Source organism: Heteronotia binoei, chromosome 18 (genome assembly GCF_032191835.1).
Source record: "Heteronotia binoei isolate CCM8104 ecotype False Entrance Well chromosome 18, APGP_CSIRO_Hbin_v1, whole genome shotgun sequence".
In the NCBI taxonomy this organism is placed as follows: domain Eukaryota; kingdom Metazoa; phylum Chordata; class Lepidosauria; order Squamata; family Gekkonidae; genus Heteronotia; species Heteronotia binoei.
In genome coordinates, this window is record NC_083240.1 from 38,938,669 (window position 1) to 38,952,972 (window position 14,304).

Consider the following 14,304-nt stretch of genomic DNA (forward strand, 5'->3'; position numbering starts at 1 on the left):
TGACCTGGGTACTAAAAAAGGGCCCAAAGCAATGTTAGGCATCAGGAGAATCCAGCTGGGTAGACCAAAGCAGGTCCAGCATCCTGGTTCTTACCATGGTGGCTAACTCAGTGCCCTTGAAGGCACAGAAGCCAACGCTTCCCCCTGTTGTTGCCCCCAGCAGTAGGATTGCCAATCCCCAGTTGGGGGGCAGAGGATTTCGTGGTGTGGAGGCCCTCCCCCCGCTTTGGGGTTATCAGAAAGTGAGGGAGGGGGGTTGAATGTCTGCTGGGCACACCATCATACCCTATGGAGACTGGTCCCCATAGGGTGTAATGGAGAATCAATCCATGGGTAGCTGGGGCTCTGGGGTGTGTATACTGTTTTCAAGTTAGAGGCACCAGATTTTCAGCATAGCATCTGGTGCCTCTTCTCAACTCCCCCCCCCCTCAGTTTCAAAAAGATTGGACCATTCTATGAGCCTCAAAAGAAGGTGTCCCTACCCTCTATTGTTTCCAATGGAAGGAAGGGATTTAAAAGGAGTGTGATCACTTTAAAATGTGATGGCCAGAACTCCCTTCAGAGTTCCGTCGTGCTTGTCACAACCTTGCTCCTGGTTCCGCCCCCAGTCTCCTGGCTCCACCCCCAGATATTTCCTGAGTCGGACATGCCAGCATTCAGCAGCATTCAGAGGTACACTGTTTGTGAACATGGAGGTTCCATTGAATCCTCATGGCTAAGCGCCATTGATGGGCCTACACAAGACTGTACTGAATCCCATTTTATTTATTTCATTTAGACCCCACTACTAAAGGGCTTACGGTATTCTTACAATTTCCATTTTATCCGTACAATAATCTTGTGAGGTAGCTTCGAGTGGGTAGCCATGGTGGTCTTAAGCAACAGAACCAGGCCTTTTTTGGTAGCATGAGCTGCTTTGCATATTAGGCCACCCCCCACCCCCCGATGTAGCCAATCCTCCAAGAGCTTACAGTAGGCCCTGTAAGAAGAGTCCTGTAAGCTCTTGGAGGATTGGCTACATCACCTGGTGTAGCTTAATAGGCAAAGGAGCTCCTTCTACAAAAAAAAGCCCCGATTAAAGAACAAAATTTGAGTCCAGAGGCACCTTTAAGACCAACCAAGTTTTATTTATGGTATAAGCTTTAGTGTGCATGCACGCTTTTTCATGCCCAGAATTAAACTAGTTTTAAGGGTGCCGCTGGAGTCAAAACTTTGTTCCTGCAAGGGAGGGGAGGCTGAGAGTATGTGACTGGCCCAAGGTCATCCAGCAAGCTACCATTGCAGAGTGGAGATTCGAACTTGGCCCTCTCAGATCTTAGTCCGACATTATAACCGCTGCGACACACCGACTCTCTCGTTCTTTTAAAGCTGTCAAATCTAATGGCCATTTTGTGGAAGTTGCTCAAGTGCATTGTGAAGGAATGCTTCCTTTTGTCTCTCCTGAATCTCTTGCCTTCTGGGTTTTTTTAGGTGGCTGCCTAGTTTCCTCTACCCTTCCCCCCTCCCCCACATAATATAAAGCTCTAGCGTGATGCTCACGGTTGCTTCCCCACACTCTGAACTGAAAAGCTGCCAACGCTTGGGCCTTTTCTCATGGGATAGATGTCCCAACAGGACTGGTTACATTAATAGGTAAAGGTGGTCCCCTGTGCCAGCACCAGTCGTTTCCAACTCTGGGGTAACATCGCATCATGACATTTTCAAGGCAGACTTTTTACGGGGTGGTTTGCCTTCCCCAGTCATCTACACCTTCCGCCTAGCAAGCTGGGGATTCCTTTGACCGACCTCGGAAGGATGGAAGGCTGAGTCAACTTTGAGCCGGCTACCTGAACTCAACTTCCACTGGGATCGAACTCAGGTCGCGAGCAGAGAGCTTGGACTGCAATATTGCAGCTTTACCATTCTGCACCACGGGGCTCTCTAGATTACATTAATACAATCCTGTAAAACAGGCATTCAACCCGATCACCTGGGATGAGTGCTTATTGTCACCAAAAAGGCAGGGAGGAAAGCTTTGGTGTCGTGGTGTCGTGTCGTGCGGATTCTTATCTGGGAGAACCGGGTTTGATTCCCCACTCCTCCACTTGCACCTGCTAGCATGGCCTTGGGTCAGCCATAGCTCTGGCAGAGGTTGTCCTTGAAAGGGCAGCTGCTGTGAGAGCCCTCTCCAGCCCCACCCACCTCACAGGGTGTCTGTTGTGGGGGAGGAAGGGAAAGGAGATTGTGAGCCGCTCTGAGACTCTTTGGAGTGGAGGGCGGGATATAAATCCAATATCTTCATCTACCTCACAGGGTGTCTGTTGTGGGGGAGGAAGGCAAAGGAAATTGTGAGCTGCTCTGAGACTCTTCGGAGTGGAGGGTGGGATATAAATCCAATATCTTCTTCTTCTTCGGGGAGGGTTCAAGGGGCCTTGGCAGATCAAACCCCAAATCCACATTGCCTGGTCCTCCTTGGCCAACGAGTTGTCTCTGTGAAGCAGGGTGCAAATGCTGACACCTCCCTCTGTTGATTCTTTTGTCCTACTCGCTCTGACTTTGCTTCTGAACATGCCCTTTCTGTTTCACAAGCAGGGCAGTGATCTTAAATTCCCCCTGGCATCTTTTGGTGGATTCCACAGGCATTACTGGGGCAGACCTGATGTGGCTTTGTGGTTGTGTGAGCACGCTTGGCGGCTGTTTGGGCTTGCACACTCCACGCGCAGCTTGACGACAGCAAACAACAACACCCCCCCTCCCGTGGGAGCAAACAATCTTTGTCATCTGAACCACAAGAAAGACTGGCTGTTTTCTTCCTGAGTTGGGGCTCCAAAGCATAGTTGGATTTTGGATCGAATGGAGGAGGATTTGGTGGGCAGCAAATGCAAGCCACATCATGCGATTTAGACCAAACCCGGCTTGTAACAAAAGCAGGAGTCTTTAACGGTGGAAGTGCGCATGAATGTTATGGTCCCAGGACAAGTTTCAGCTCAAGCCCCCAAAACAGCTGTGTGGGGCAGGGTAGTGAGGAGGGGACCGATGTTTACAGGGGCTGAGATCACTCTTGGACAACCACAGCACAGAAGCTGACTGGCATAGCTTCCCTGGCCCGGCCTACTGCTGCTGGACCCAGGAAAGGATAAGTGCAGGGCTTTTTTTTGTAGCAGGAACTCCTTTGTATATTAGGCCACACACACCCTGATGTAGCCAATCCTCCAAGAGCTTACAGGGCTCTTCTTACAGGGCCTACTGTAAGCTCCAGGAGAATTGGCTATATCAAGGGTGTGTGGCCTAATATGCAAAGGAGTTCCTGCTACAAAAATGTCCTGGATGAGTGTATTTTAGACATGAAAGATCTGTCTGCCCCTTTTTTTTGTTACTTTATGCTTCTGTATTGGTGTTATTCCCATTCCCCATTCCTCCCATTTTGTTGCGGGTTTCCCCAGTTTGTTGCTTTCTTTTTGTTTCTTTTGTATTTTGTACGTCTGTGCACATGTGTGTGTGCATTTGGTAGTCGTGGCGACCTTTGGTGACTGACCCCTACTGGGGGCCTAGAGGATATTCAGGGAGGTGGATGAGTAAAGCTTGCCCCTGCCTCCTGGCCCTGGTATTTCAAATTATTTCAACTGAAACATTCTGACATTTGGCAGAATTGTTGATATGGATCAGCTTTGCAGTGAAGGATATCTTCAGACCTGCTCTTTGTGGCTCCTCTTTCCAAGTTGCTACAGGTGGGAGAAAGTCCTTTCATGGGGTGGAATTCTAGCAGGAGCTCCTTTGCATATTAGGCCACATACCCCTGATGTAGCCAATCCTCCACGAGCTTACAAAAAAGGGCCCTATAAGCTCTTGGAAGATTGGCTACATCAGGGTGGTGTGGCCTAATATGCAAAGGAGCTCCTGCTAGAATTCCACCCCTGGTCCTTTCCCATCTAGCACCCCGGCTACCAAACATTCAATTTATGTCTAGCATTGAGTCTTTTCTTTTTGCTGCCTGCCCATGAAAGTCTCGTTTTCCCCAAGTATTTTATTGAGGTTCATTCTACAGAGATAAAGTTCCATGTTCATGTGGGTTATAGAATCTCTTTCAGGCTGTTTATGTTCCCCAGCGGTATTGCCAGGATAGTTAAAACTAGTCATCCTTGTGGATATTTCTGTCCCTGACATGTAGAGAATTTGTGAGAATGGCGGAGGGGGGAGGCAGCTGGACTGTGGTGCTGGGACCTCGTATGTGGGAAACAAAAATGCATTTGTGGAACTCCCTGCCAGAAGTTGTGATGACTGCCACTGTTTTGGATGGCTCTAAAGGCAAATCTGAAGGAGCCGTTCTTCAGTGGCTTATTTCTTCAGGATTTTTTTTTTTTTTGGCTGGAGCGCAAAGGAACAGAGCTCCACCTGGGCTGGCCATGGCTCTGGCTGGCACACTGGGGAAGGGACGGGGAGCCCTCTTTAAATGCCTCCCTGATGGTTTAGCCTTCACCAGCGTGCCTGCTACAGCAGGTGTGCTAGGGAAGGCACAGGGGAGCTAAGAATGTAAGAGAAGCCATGTTAGATCAGGGCAATGGCCCATCCAGTCCAACACTCTGTGTCACACAGTGGCCAAAAAACCCAGGTGCCATCAGGAGGTCCATAAGAACATAAGAGAAGCCATGTTGGATCAGGCCAATGGCCCATCCAGTCCAACACTCTGTGTCGCACAGTGGCCAAAAAACCCAGGTGCCATCAGGAGGTCCATAAGAACATAAGAGAAACCATGTTGGATCAGGCCAGTGGCCCATCCAGTCCAACACTCCGTCACACAGTGGCCAGAAAACCCAGGTGCCATCAGGAGGTCCATCAGTGGGTCCAGGACACTAGAAGCCCTTCCACTGTGCCCCCCCCCCAGTACCACAAATACAGAGCATCACTTGACCCAGACATAACATAAGAGAAGCCATGTTGGATCAGTCCAACACTCTGTGTCACACAGTGGCCAAAAAACCCAGGTGCCATCAGGAGGTCCATAAGAACATAAGTGAAGCCATGTTGGATCAGGCCAGTGGCCCATCCAGTCCAACGCACTGTGTCACACAGTGGCCAAAAAATCCCAGGTGCCATCAGGAAGTCCATAAGAACATAAGAGAAGCCATGTTGGATCAGGCCAATGGCCCATCCAGTCCAACACTCTGTGTCACACAGTGGCCAAAAAACCCAGGTGCCACCAGGAGGTCCACCAGTGGGGCCAGGATACTAGAAGCCCTCCCACTGTGCCCCCCCCAAGCACCCAGAAGACAGAGCATCACGTCCCAGACAGAGAATTCCAACAATACGCTGTGGCTAGTAGCCACTGATGGACTTCTGCTTCATATGCGTATCCAATCCCCTCTTGAAGCTGTCTATACTTGCAGCCGCCACCTCCTGTGGCAGTGAATTCCACGTGTTAATCACCCTTTGGGAGAAGAAGTGCTTCCTTTTATCCGTTCTAACCCGACTGCTCAGCAATTTCATTGAATGCCCACGAGTTCTTGTATCGTGGGAAGGGAGAAAAGGACTTCTTTTTCTACCTTCTCTATCCCATGCATCATCTTGTAAACCTCTATCATGTCACCCTGCAGTCGACGTTTCTCCAAGCTTAAGAGTTCCTGCTGGAACCTCCATATTCAGGAGCAATGTACCTCTGGCTGCCAGTTGCAGGATGGGAATAACAGTAGGGGAGGTGTTGTCTTCGTGCCTCTTCTGTAGGCCTGTTATCTGGTTATGGGAAACAGGACACTGGGGCGAATGGGACTGCAGTCCGATCCTCTTGGCTTTCCGTTTGATTGTTGCTCTTGGTGACTGGGGCTTTCAGGCTCCTTCTGGGTCTCATGTCCTATTCAGGGCACCGGCCAGAAGCTCTGCTAAATGAGATGGAGGCAAAAGGCATCTGTCTGCCTCCTTGTAGGACAGGCTTTGGGTGTTTTAGGCTGGCTTCCCATTTGAACAGGGTCTTCTTTGGAAGCCGGTCAGCCAGTTGCTCCGGCCGTGTCTTGCCAAGCCTGTGGCAGGTGAGCGTTGAGTCTTCCAGAAGGGCTTGCCCTGAATGAACAGCTTTGGCTCCAGAGGTGAAGCAGCCTGGTGGTACTCCCTAGCGGTTGGGCCCTTTGGCCCAACCCCCTTGGCAGCAGACGGCAACGCCTGGGCTTGCTCCGGTTTCGGAGTGCTGCATTTTTGTTTAATTGAGTAATGCTTTTCTATTTACCTTGGGTTTGCAATGATGGATTTTTCCTGGCGCTTGCCCATTCTGGTATCTAAACAAATCAAAAGACCGACACATGGAGCCAGGCGCATAGCGGGCTGGGATCAGAGATACCGAGTGCACACGCCTGTTTTTTATTTGACTGTGCTGTTGACGGCTTACTGGGATATGCCTGCCATTCATAATGTGGCTGCAGGAACCATTTCCTTGATGAGTTGTGGAAACTGTCTTGATTTACTTTCTCTGTCTCTGTCACAAAGGCGCATCGTTCGCGGATGTGCGCATGCTCTTCTGCGTATGCCAGTATTTGTGTTTTCTTTTTGCTCAAGTCCGTCCTTTGCAGAGGTGTTATTTTTTAAAAGCAACAAGAGCCAAGGAGGGGGAAAGGTAGATGTTTTCTTTTCCTTGCGCCCCCGCTTTCTTTCTGGGTTGTGTTACCAACTTGGCATGTTAAAAAATAAATGTTGGTTTATACATTTTGGCAAGCTTGGCACCAAAATATACGAACATCTGCAAAGTGCTCTCCTGTCCAGGAATACCTTTCATTGATTAACAGGGCCTTTTTTGAGCAGGAACACAGTCCCGGGTGACTTGGCAACAGGGGGTGTGGCCTAATATGCAAATAAGTTCCTGTTGGGTTCTTTCTACAAAAAAAACCCCTGTGTGAAACAATGGTGACATCAAGGGTGTGGCCTAACTTGCAAATGAGTTCCTCCTGGACTTCTCCCATAAAAACCGTGCGTGAAACAATGGTGACATTGGGGGTGTTGCCTAACATACAAATACAAAATGCTTGCCTAACATACAAATGTTGCCTAACATACAAATACAAAATGCTGGGCTTTTTCTATAAAAAAAACCCTGTTTATTATTAATGTTTATATCCTGCTTTTCCTGTACACTTGGGGAGGTGTTATTTTTTAAAAGCAACAAGAGCCAAGGGCTTCTGAGCATGTGCAGATTATCTTTTAATATATCTTAGTTTTTTCTGGATATCTTTTAATATAGCTTTGTTTTTCTGGGCATCTCCTGGAGAGGAGGCACAGAGCAATGGAAACATCCCATGTCCACACACCTTTCCCCCTCCCAGTTTTATAGTTTGGCCTGGCAACTCGCCAGCAAAATGAGTTCTGCCTGGGCTCTCCTTTGGAGGGTTTTCTCCAGAGCTAGTGCTGCAAGAAGCGTTTCGTTGGATGATGGAATGTGGGAAGAGTCTCTAAGACAAAGGAATCTGAAACAGTATTACAGGCAGCTTTACTGTTGAGGCTTATTTTGACCCACTATTTTCAACAATTTCGCAATTGATGAAAGTTTCAATTTAACATCTGCAAGATTGAAGAAAGAATTCCCAGAACTTAAATCGTCTGCATTCGAAATTCAGACCGCACTAGCACTTTAATTCTTCCCACGGAGTCGGGTGAATGTCTATGAGAGCTTTAAAGTCAAGGAACTGACACACACAAGTGGAGAGTCTTTTTATGAACTTTAATTCTGTCTTTGCGCATTGCATTAGTGTTATATGAATTTTTGTAGAATAGAATGAACTTTTGTAGAAGTGTAATGAATTGTATTGTAACAGGGCTGAATTTTCATTGAATATATATTGTTAAGTATTTTCAGGATTCTTTCGTTATTTTTCCACATTTTTTGCTGTTTTTTCATTCTTCATTGTGGAACTCTGGGCTTTATCAAGCCCTACCCAGTGGGCAAAGAGGCAAAGGAAGCTGAGCACAGTATTTTGTGATTCAAACCTTTGCTTCTCTTTTCCCCCATTTAGCAAGTTTCTAGTTCTCACGGCTATGAAAAAGTGGGTGTGGGATGCCTGCTGGAATCTCAGAAGCCAGTGGAGAGGGCTTCGACTGCCTACATAACTCCTTGCCAGGGTTCCCTCTAAGATGAGTTAGTGTGAGCTAGCTCACAGATTTTTAGCCTCCAGCTCACACATCCAACTCGGGAAAAATGGCCCCAGAGCACAATAATGTATGCAGTAGTTCACATCTTTAATGCCAGTAGCTCGCAAAGTAGAATTTTTGCTCACGAGACTCTGCAGCTTAGAGGGAGTATTGCTCCTTGCCCTGCTTCTTAGATCAGGGGTTGCAGTCTGACTGGCTGTAGCTCTCCATGATTTTGTCTCAAGACAAGCCTTTTTTTTTACTCCAGAGATCCTTTTAATTGGAGGTGCCCTCTTCTGCACAAAAAGCACTAACTTGCTGTGTCATAAACATCAGAACCATCAGTTAGCATTGGCTCCTTTGACTGGCAGCGCCATGTTCTTGGGTGCATTAAGGTTTTGTCCCAAGGCAGGTCGGCTCCTCAAACTGGAGGTGTTGAGGGCCAAGTTGGGGGGTGGATTTTTTGCATGCAAACCACACGCTTCGCCACAGAACGGAAGTATTCCAGCTGGGAATTTCTCAGTCTGTGCAGCAAGGCTCTTTTGAAACGGAGAGGATGTTTCAAAAGTAGTTTGTGTTTCAATGTGGTGTTTGACACACACACACACAAAAGATTTAAAACTCAGACTGGGTGTGCCAGAATCCTTCAGTGTCCCTCAGTGTGGCTCTTCATATTGCTGGTTCAGTGAGAAAATGAGTGCTGAAGGAAAGTCTCTGAGAGAGTTGGTTTGGAAGAGGGCCTACTGCTTATGCTGTGTCCCCACTGTGAGGAGTTTTTTGTGTTGTTGTTCATTTGGTTCATTTCCAAAACCTGCCAAACCAGAGACAAGCGGGGCAAGTGAAAAGTCTGGGTCTGCCACAGAGAGAGGGAGACCCTTCTCTCTCACACACAAACCGTTTTCAGCCTTCCACGGAGAATTGAACGCTGCCTCATTTTCTCACCATACATCTCCAGCCGCCTTCTCCCCATTCTTCCTTTGGGCCCTCCCCACCCGCTTAACAGGCTTGTGCTCAGGAGGGGCTGACTTTTTTCTTTTCTGGATATTCTCCTCAGCCGCTGTTTTGAATGTGCCTGAAAGGCTCCTGGCAGCTTGGCCCCCGTCTCCCATTTAACTGCTCTTCTTTGTCGATGAGTGACATCTCTGAGCATCTCTCTCTGCCGCTTGAGGGGCGTCCCCTGGCACGCCGTCAAGCCCGCCTGGCAAAATGTCGGGCTTCTCTTGTAAATCACCCGGCTGGCGATTGTTGTGACTGATACAATTAACGGAACAGAAGTTCCTTTCTCAGCTGATGGACTAGTGGGCGCACTCGTTTCTGGCCAAGCGTATAAGGCTCGGGGTGGGGGGGGCTTTGAAACCCCTCTCAAACGGCTGGGCATTTGTTCCAAACTAATGTGGCTCCCCCCCCAGTGATTTTTAAAAAAATGAAAATTAAATTCGGAACAACTCTTACTTTCAGAGTAGACTTGATGGGTTTTGGATTTTTAGGCAGCTGAACAATTCCTTTCCCTTCCTTCGGGCACCACAGTCGTGCCTTTTAGTAATCATTTAATGAAGAATTTAAAATTATTTGCCCCCCTCCCTCACTTTCAGAAGCTGAGCTGACTGTACCAAGCAAAAAATGCTGATGGTAAAACTTTAAAAATTATATGTTGAATGCAGTGAGGTCCCTTGCTTCTCCCACTCCATGACACACTCACTTCTCAAAACCGGTTTTCAACTGCGCATGCTCATTTCTCATTCAGGGATCTTGGATGCTGGAAGGGCCTTTCCCTGGACCAAAATAAATCAGCAGCTGCCAGTCAGAGCGGACAATACTGAGAATGTTTTCTCACACACTCTAAATAATGCTCTTTCATGGCACTTTGCAACTGGATTTTACTGTGTGAAATGGCAAAATCCCCCTGCAAATGGTTGCAGAAGTGGATTGAAACGGCATTATTTAGCATGTGTGAAAGTGCTATGTAAGATCTTACCCCCTTCCTCTGTCCCTCTGGGCTCTGTATAAGTCCAATGGTCTGAGGAGGGAACACAGGAAGCCTCTGGATTAAAGCCACCCATATGATGCTGTGCTCATTCTAAACATGACTCATGGCGTTCTGGGGGCTTTCCTTGTTCATCTGGATTAAAAACAAAACCTGTTTTTCTCAGGTTTAATGGGGGGGGGGTGTTTCAAGCGGCTCCAGGTTGGAGCGTTTGTCTGGACCAGAGATGGCCAAACTTACTTAACATTAGAGCCACAAAGAATAAATGTCAGATGTTTTAGAACCACAAGAGGGAGGGAAGGAAGGAAGGAAGGAAATGGAGGAGGAGAGGCGAGGTGGAAAGAAAGCAACATTAAATACCAATGGGCTGTGGGGGCTTCAAGAACCACACGATATATCTGAAAGAGCCACATGTGGCTCCTGAGCTACAGTTTGGCCATCCCTGGTCTGGACATTCCAGCCAATAGTCCCCTCAGGGAACAGCTTGGAACTGTGGTCCACTTTCAGGTTGGGGCAGGGTAGCTTGCTCCTGCATACCACTTGTAGCTTGAATAAAATAAAAATAAATAAATAAAAGGGCTTCTTTCATTTTCCCTGCAGAACCACGCTTCAGTGCTACAGCTGCAGCCAGGCTACGGTTTGGTAGAGAAATAAAAGTGAGGGAAAAGGGGGAGGGTGTGTTTCTGCACTACGGCAGGGGGAGGGGGGGGTGTCTTGGTGTGATTGTTGTTACACCTATATGGGATTTTGCACAATCAAGACGGGGGTAAAGGGGACGGAACAGGATTTTGGGGGCCAGCGGCAGCAAGTGGATTGGGATCGGAAGCGTTTGGGCACCATTCCCGCTTGCCCCCGGTGCCGCTTACTTCTGTGGAGGGCATGTTTTCACACCTCTGTCTGCAAGCAGCTCAGTATAAAGTGAAACTGATTTAACACAGTAGAACTCTGTACAGGAAGAGGGCTGTAGCTTTGTGATACCGCACCAGTTTTTGCACGCAGAAAATCCCAGATTCGATTTCCGACATCACCCGTTGAAGGATCTCAGTTAGTAGGATCTGGGAATGAAGATTCAGACGTTAGCCTGGAATACCTCTGAGTAGATTAGGATCCTGTGGATTCTCCTAATTAGTAGCTGTTAATTGCTTGAGGAACTTTGAAAGAATCAGCGCTTTATGATGCCAAAGTGGTGTAGGATTGGTTTAGGCCCTGCGTTCAAATCCGCACTTGCTTGTGAAGTTTGCTAGAGGACCTGGGGGGTCAGTAATGGGGCAGTTATGCTCTGTCAGCATAATTTACCTTGCAGGGTTGCTGTGAGTAAAATGGAGAAAGGGCGAACTATCTTTGCTGCCCCTTTATCGGGCAGACGGGATGCTTGAATGGGATTTGGGCTTACATCAGTTGTCAGGCCAGCAGGTTTTTCTTCCTACAGCTTCCCACTGCCACATTCAGTCAGGCTGGTTGTTAAAATGCTGGGACAGAGAGACCATATGTGCTTGCAACACAAAGAGATAATTTTATAGGTCTCTCTCTTTCCACTGCCCCATTATCCATAGTTAACTGAGGATCTAGCAGTCTGGACTGTACCCTCTGTGTGGCCTCCCAGGTTGCTCTCGGGGATGGAATGAATGCTTCTGTAGGTTTATTTTACGTATACCTGAGAAACAGGATGCCTTCTTCGGACATCCCCAATCCACACCGCATCTTGCTTCTTTCAGGGCCAAAGGAGCTAGGTGATCTGTAATTGGCTGTCCAGACATATTGCCCAGACAGCTTTTGTTCTCTGTTTCAGCACAGCTGGGGGGAAGAGGAGGGGATCCCATTTCCCTGGCCTAAACTTCCCTTGCACCAGTTCTCTCATCTAGATTGTGTACAGATAGGGTGGCTATTGGCCCCACTGGGAGAAAAATGCAAGTAAAACTCTTCTCCCCCACCCCTGCACCCCTGGAATAAGTTGCTGTCTCAGGGAGTGTCTTTGCAAATGAATAAATGGAGAGCCAGTTTGGTGTAGTGGTTAAGTGTGCGGACTCTTATCTGGGAGAACCAGGTTTGATTCCCCACTCCTCCACTTGCTCCTGCTAGCATGGCCTTGGGTCAGCCATAGCTCTGGCAGAGGTTGTCCTTTAAAGGGCAGCTGCTGCGAGAGCCCTCTCAGCCCCACCCACCTCACAGGGTGTCTGTTATGGGGGAGGAAGGTAAAGGAGATTGTGAGCCGCTCTGAGACTCTTCGGAGTGGAGGGCGGGATATAAATCCAATATCTTCTTCTTAAATAAATATTTGCAAGCTGCTGCTGCTAGTTTAGATGGGCTTGAAGAAGAGTTGTAGGAATTAAACACAGAGGACAAGTTTGCAGTTGCTTAACAGAAGCTCCAGGTTCAGAAGAAATGATGATAGTGGAATAATATCCCGTCCTATATTCTGAATCTCAGAGTCTCAGAGCGGTCACAATCTCCTCTATCGTCCTCCCCCACAACAGACACCCTGTGAGGTGGGTGGGCTGAGAGGGCTCTCACAGCAGCTGCCCTTTCAAGGACAACCTCTGCCAGAGCTATGGCTGACCCAAGGCCATGCTAGCAGCTGCAAGTGGAGGAGTGGGGAATCAAACCCGGTTCTCCCAGATAAGAGTCCACACACTTAACCACTACACCAAACTGGCTTTGAAGCAGTTTACCTCTGAATACTAGAAGCTGGCAAGACTGCCTTCCTAATGCCGTGGAGCTTCTGAGATTTGCAGGGCATCTTCTTGGTTGGCCCAGAATGACCCAGGAGAGACCAGTCTCATCATATCTCAGAAGCTAAGCAGCTAACCAGGGTCAGCCCTGCTTGCTATTTAGACAGGAGACCACCATGGGATTCCAGGGCTGCTACACAGACGCAGAGAATGGCCAGCCACCTCGGAACATCTCTTGCCATTAAAACCCTACAGAGTCACCATAAGTAAATAGTGACTTAAAGGCAGGGCTTTTTTTTTGTAGCAGGACCTCCTTTGCATATCAGGCCACACCCCAGTTTGGTGTAGTGGTTAAGTGTGCGGACTCTTATCCGGGAGAACCGGGTTTGATTCCCCACTCCTCCACTTGCACCTGCTGGAATGGCCTTGGGTCAGCCGTAGCTCTGGCAGAGGTTGTCCTTGAAAGGGCAGCTGCTGTCAGAGCTTGCTCAGCCCCACCTACCTCACAGGGTGTCTGTTGTGGGGGAGGAAGGTAAAGGAGATTGTGAGCCGCTCTGAGACTCTTTGGAGTGGAGGGCGGGATATAAATCCAATATCTTCTTCCCTTGTGTAGCCAATCCTCCAAGAGCTTGCAGGGCTCTTAGTATAGAGCCTACTGTAAACTCCTGGAGGATTGGCTGCGTCAGGGGTGTGTGGCCTAGTATGCAAAGGAGCTCCTGCCAACCCCCCCCCCCCCCGCTTAAAGGTACTTTCCACTTCCTTGCTTTGGATGCTGATCTAAATAGGGAAAGGAAGCACCAGTCGTTTTTGACACTGGGGTGACGTTGCTTTCACAAAGTTTTCACGGCAGACTTTTTACAGGGTGGTTTGCCATTGTCTTCCCCAGTCATCTACACTTCCCCCCCCCCCCCCCAGCAAGCTGGGGACTCATTTTACTGACCTCGGAAGGATGGAAGGCTGAGTCAACCTCAAGCCGGCTACCTGAAAACCCAGCTTCTGCCGATGATCGAACTCAGGTCGTGAGCAGAGCTTAGGACTGCAGTACTGCAGCTTTAACACTCTGTGCCAAGGGGCTCTAAATAGACTTCTGTTCTAATCCAGCAGGATGGCTGTTGCATTCCTAGAAAAAAAGGGGGTATAAATAGAAAATATTAATCATAATATTTAATATAAGAACTGTTATCATTTTGAGGATCGGCTGTTGAAAGCCCAGAGGTTTGAGTTACATCCTTTAAGGGAGCCTCCTCCCCCCTCCAAAGGAAAAAGCATATGAACTTCGTTGGCTTTTGGAGAAGGCTTCACATTCAGTGGGATTTTTCTCTCCAAATGGCTGCCTTTTTCCCTTTGAAGAAGCAATTGTTTGCTTAAGGGCTGTGCTCTGGCGAAACATTACATCTCTCGAATGCAATCTGGTCATTCAGACAGCTTAAAGAGGCGGCATGACAAATATCCCTGAATGGAAAACAAAGCTTGCGGATTGGACCTCTCGGCTGCCCAGGGAGACGAGGTTGGCCTGCTGCCCTGAGCACTATTCAAGGCAGGCTGGAAACCTTAAGACCCTGAAATGAT

General features: G+C 48.3%; 2 protein-coding genes across 2 annotated transcripts in view; both read left to right on the plus strand.

The window, feature by feature from the left end:
- Window positions 1-14,304, plus strand: part of NXN (nucleoredoxin) — a 158,984-nt gene that overhangs the window by 88,183 nt on the left and 56,497 nt on the right. The gene's annotated exons all lie outside the window — the stretch shown is intronic.
- Window positions 6,315-14,304, plus strand: part of GLOD4 (glyoxalase domain containing 4) — a 96,566-nt gene continuing 88,576 nt past the window's right edge. Inside the window, exon 1 of the mRNA XM_060259017.1 lies at window positions 6,315-6,319. The gene's annotated coding sequence lies outside the window, so the exon portion shown is untranslated. The remainder of the gene's footprint in view (window positions 6,320-14,304) is intronic.